The following is a 6000-nucleotide window of genomic DNA, read 5'->3' as shown; positions in this document are numbered from 1 at the left end:
TATGGAGAACAACATGTTGTTTCTTAATTAGGTTTTGGTCTATTTTGCCCGCAGTCCTTATCTGCTTGTCAAGAATATTTACAAAGAGTACCACAATCCAATATGCCTTTATAATTGTGATTCTTTTACAAATTATTTATTGCCGACAAATAGCAGTACGTATTACTTAGTAGCTGTAGAAAAAAAGAATATAAATTGTTTCTTCTTTAGTTCACAGTACTTGAAATAGCTATGTGCTAGACATCAGAGATGGCAAATAGAAAAATAATTACAACAGTGAAAGAAAACAACAGTGAAAGAAAACAACAGTGAAATACAAGATAGCATAGCCAAAGGAAAATGCTGTCTGAAATAAGCTTCTTTGTAACTGCCTCTGTATAAGGGTAAGGAAAACAGGCTTCCCCTTTACAGCCATCAAGCAGTGAGGTTATGTCAGTTTGAAGATCCACAAAACAATCCACTTTATCCACTAGGAATGTTTAACACCGCATAAAAATCTTTAATTCAAAATACTAATTATGGTAAACGAAAGCACGATTCTTCTGAGCTTTTCTTTGTTCATATTACTATTTCAGATCTTACAGAAGTTCAGGCAGGGAGGTGGTTTTAGCAAGCTCTGGTGAATACTGACTTGCTAAATAGGAAGTCATGTGAATGGAATTTTTTTTTCTTAATGTGAACTCTAACGTTCAGAAGCATCTTGTCAGCCACTGAGGAGGTGAAAATGCTCAACACCTGATCACAAAAATGAGACTTCCTTTTCCCTGATGCTACAGGTGAACTGGCTGTTTTCCAGAACAAAGCAGCACCTTTAGTGAACATCACTGTAGCCTTCTGTTGCCACTCATCCACAAAATACCTGTACTCAACTTCTATGCAACTGCCATGTTCATTTGCTATCATCTGTCTCAATATATTGAAACTCTGTTATTAATTTTACCCAAATTAGAGCCTTTGATCTTGAGGGGAGTATTTTGAGAGGTTGTTTAAGAAGGCATCACAATGAGAGTGGACTGCAACTGTGTGGTGTGGCCACTGTAAGCACCCTGACTTTTATAAGAAGCAAAGCAGACCACTGTATACTCTTATTTGCTGAGCTAACCCAACAGATGAGTCCTGTCTTCTAAGTGATTCACAGAGAATTAAGAGGGATAAAGAGTTGGTGTTTACTTCCAAGGACTGATTTTCAGGGCTAGTTTTAGCTATCGCTGCAACAAGTTCCTTTCGTATAGATAGATATGCAGATAGATGTGTGTGTCTGCATGTGTTGTCTAAGATCCAATGGGACAAGAAAACAGAAAACAGCCATGTCTCTAACTGCTTAGAAACTCCTTGTCTTGTCTCTGTGGTCCCCAAGTTGCCTCCACCAAGAATTATTGCAGAACTCTACATTTCAGCAGAGAAGTACCAGACCCCAGCACAGTCATTTGGTCAGCTCCCAAAGTTGAAGATTTCCACCCTAACTTTTAAATGAGAAATAGTCCTCCTTTCTCATGTAGAGATTTATTACGAAGTAGTCTAGAAGTCTTACTTTTCCTTCATTTTAGGCCTGTATTACACAGTCATCTGGTTTCCAGAGCTTTCCCCAGACTCTTTTTTTCATATCATTATTTTAGCAATTATTTAAAGATTGTTTGAAATGTCTTGCTTTGACCTAGCTCAAGAGATGGAGCCTTCTGCCAAGAGATTGACAGTAAACATGGATTTAAAATTTCTCAGAATAATGTTATTAACGGGTCATCTTCAAAACAGTTGAATTAGTATTGATGTACTGGCTATAGCTCTAGTGTTTTTGATTAATTCATAGGGTTGCTGTGATTAGAATTCACTTCTAGCTCTTACAATAAGTTTATGGTGGTAAAGACTTTGCTTAAGGCTCAAGTGAAACATAATATTTGGTCTTAATCCAATTTAACATGTTGCCCAGTCAGGATTTCCTCTAATGACTCATTCATACCTCTACTGAATTGAAAAGGATATGTGTAAATCGACGTTGAACTTAAACTCCAAGACTTTTGACTTTTTATCTTATCTCTAAATTGGCACCATACAACAGCTTTATATTCTAATCATATAAAAAAACAACTCTTCCTTTTTTCCTTGTTTTTCTTGTCTAATGAGGTCACATCAAAGAATGCAGGTCACATATACAGGATGGGACAAAAGCAGAGTGTAATTCTGGACAGATAACTACATGTGTATTCCCAGTATAAAACAGTAACTGTGTAATCCCACAAGTAAGCTATAATGCCATAAGCTAACACAGGAACTGGTGGGGTTCAGCTACTTTGTGGGATTTTCTGTGCACCCTCTCACCTTCTGATGAGTGCAAGCTCACTGCCCCTTAACAAGAGCACATTCCCTTAGCAAGTGATCCGACTTCACCACAGGAGGGAGAAGGAGCTACACCAGGGCAGTTAAAGAGCAGAAGATATAATCTGCTGCTTCAAAGTCCATTTTACCTCGTGGCAACTTGTTTATGTGGCCATATCCAAAGGTAGTCTTTGTACATATAGCAGAGGCATAACAGATAGAAAAAAGAAGATGTATTACCATCTGTAATTTGTTTGAGGACCACACTTAAAAGCTTTCCAATTTGCCAACATTAATTTTTAGAATGAAAATCGATGACGTCAAATATTTGCAAATTCAAAGCTGTGGGCTTGTATTATTGTCAAAATCTCAGAGAATTCAGACAAATCCTTTATAATCTATCCAAAATAACTTTTGAAAGGAGGCTTGAAAACACACTGGAAATACATGGATGGTAAGAAAATCTATGAGAATGGAAAACTTCTCATTTACAGCAGGCAAAGGCTGTGTCAGAATTTCAAAACGCAAATAGCTGAATGAGGAGCTGGACCAAGCATACATAATTTAACACTGAAGCTAATTATCTATTAATTATCTAACAATGTTGTTAGGAGTGTAGCGATCAGGATTAGTTCACTTTCTGAAAAACATTCTCTAGTTCAGTCCAGAATTATGGGGCTTTATGCCAGAAGCTAGAGTAGCTGATTATGGTAATTGTCCGTGACCTTTTGATCCAGTAATGCCATGTACTAGCTTTCCAACCATACACATCATGTCCAGTTCTTCTGCACAGTTGTGCTGAATGTGTGAGCAGGACCTTGGATGCCACGTTGTTAAATTCTCTGTGTGATTCACACAACAGAATAGATCAAATTAACAAGCATTTAATGAAGCCCAGGCTTGAGACTCCTCTCTCCTCATGCTAGTTGACAGTTAAATGGCCTGTTAAGATTGCAGAAAGTACCTTCCCGCACAATCCCAGAAACAAAGCTGTATGCACTGAAAGATGTTTGTGAACTAATTATTCAAGTTTTTCTAATCACGTGTCTTCTTATGGATGAGGATCTGATCTGCATTCTTTTCAAGGCACTCTCTTGCTTTCTGAAACTCATTGGCAGCAGATTGACCCATGGTGGACTAATGGATCAGGTTCAGACATTATAAACACTGAAGAGAGTACAAAACCACAGCAGAAAACCAACTCATTTTTACTGCAGTCCGAGGCATAGTCTCACAGTTCCTTCAGATGCAGCAATTTCATGAGACTAAGATGGTAGACATATTCGGCAGCACGTGTGTGGTGCTGTTGTTGTAATCAAAGTGAAACAGTAAGTCAAGCATTTCTAACAGCCTATGCAACGTTGTCACCATTCTCTCAGTATAACAGAATTATGCCTATAGCTGTATTTGCTACATTTTTACATGCTTTTCAGAATGAAAATGTTTTTCCAAACTGAGTAAATTATTTGATATAATGTAGGGCAAACTGAAGGTAGGAAAAACTAAGAGCAATGTTTTTTGGAAGTTAAATGCAAGGTTGATTTGATCTGTGTCCCATTTATCTCCACTCAGAATCTGAAGATGAAAATAGGAACAACGCACCTGGTTTTGGCTCAGTCTTTTGAAACGAGTAGGTAAATTCTGTCATGCTCTAAGAATGGTAGTTATTCTTACTGGTCCTCAAAGCTGAATGGGTTTTTTCTTTCTTTTTTAAGGGAACACCTAAGTGCCAGGATGACTGTTTTGAATGTGAGTCATCATGGATCATCATATGACTGAGTTAAAGCTTGTTTGTTGTTTCATGAGACACACACTGAAATTGCTAGGTTTTGCTTAATATGATACTGTTCATGATGTTCCTTAGTGGAGCTATCACATGTCAGTGGTGCTAGGTCACCATCTGGAAGTCCACAGGCTGCCTTTACGTATGAAGTACTTTGAAAACCCTACAGTGTTAGCGACTGTTTAAGTTACCTACATAGCAGAACACTGATTCCCAACCTTGCTGCTCTGAAAAAAATGGCCACGTACTGCCCCTTACAGGACTCATCTCTTCCAGGCTGCTGCCTCCTTTCTGTTCCTACCCACTTTTTCCATTGCAGGACTGCTGTGCATTTCCAGGAATAAGCATAGAGGCATCAGAGTTGGTCTTGCACAGGAACAGAGAAGCTCCTGCGGACATATCTCATATGTCTTCTTAACTCATATGTTCTTCTTAACTGAAATGTGGTCATGTCTTCATAAGCAGTATTATCATGCTTTTAAACTGTCATTTAAGGTCATCTCTTAGAGAAGTTTCAAAATTAATGGAGAGTTTTCTCTTGTATTCAATAACATCAATGGATGTGATCACTGACGGATGCTGTGATCACTGCTGACTGTCATAGGCCCTTGATGGGGGCCACACAATTCAATTCTGCAAGTGCTGCTAGCCCACAGAAGATCTGTCTTTTCCCATGTGGAACTGACCATGCTTGTGCAGTTCTGACGCAAATACCAGCCTCGGCTTCATCAAGTAGGAATACTGAGGTTCAACAAACCATTAAATGGTCCTGGAGAAACATACTAGAAAAACAATGTGCAACATATTTTTGAACCACTTTTACTCCACTGGGAATAGGATTACCAATGAGAAGTTTCTTCTATTTCAGCAAAATTTTGTATCTCCTCGCATAGTAAGACGAGAGCTAGCATTCCGTGATTTTAGACAAAAAATAATGATGGTGCCATGTAACCAGCAGGAAAAAGTCATCCTGAACTTCTTACAAGAACTGAAGTTGTATTTCATAATTTAGTTTTTCTGCAGCCATATAGCCTAATCAGCACTTCTTATTTAAACAGTATTTCCAGCTATGAGTTCAGAAGTAGATGTTTGAACAGGGTTATCAGCTCTAATTGAGATACTATCATATATAACACATACAAAGACACTTGGCAAGTTTTTATCTTACACGTTGTATTTGCATATGGATGGTATTTATAGCCTCTAAATTAAAATAAGGTTTTTTTGGTTTTGGTTTTTCATCAACGCTGTTCGTCAAGCAGGCCATACTTCTATATGACATTGTGTTCTGGAGCTGACCTGCATTCCTTTCAAACCATTTAATCACACACAGCTGACCAACATTCCTGTATAAAACCACCTAATCAAATGCATTACAAATACCCCAAATGGTTACTTAATCTCCATATATGTACAAGTGTGAAACGTGCAGTGTCCAAATATGCCCTTTCATAAAAGCAAATGACATAAAAGCAAAAGACGTTTCCAAAGTAAACCTTCCCCCCCTCAATCAGCACAGACATTTTTAAGGTGGTTAAAGTAGTATTGCTCCACGTAGTTGGCCTTGCACATGAAGATCAGAATTCACTGAAATTCATATTCAAACTTGTTTCCTACCCATCTTGAAAATGCAATTTAAGAAGAAAAAAAATATAACAGCTGTCCACTTCTGGGTAAGTATGTCAAATGAACTGCAAAATACTTGAAAACACATGACACTGCAGCACCTAGATAGCTCAACGAATGTACCACGGAGGGCTGTATGTGCTTTCATCTCCCGGTCGCTGGGTTCAGATGAAAAGCTTCTCAAGGTTGTTACTGTCTGATGACTGTGTCTCAGGATTAAGGGGAATGAGTTATTCTTTTTATGTCCGGTAAGCTATGCTTTGATTAGCACTTTCACT

The sequence above is a fragment of the Phaethon aethereus genome, assembly GCF_964289735.1.
Source record: "Phaethon aethereus genome assembly, chromosome: Z".
Taxonomy (NCBI): Eukaryota; Metazoa; Chordata; class Aves; order Phaethontiformes; family Phaethontidae; genus Phaethon; species Phaethon aethereus.
Note: the sequence above shows the minus strand (reverse complement) of the source record.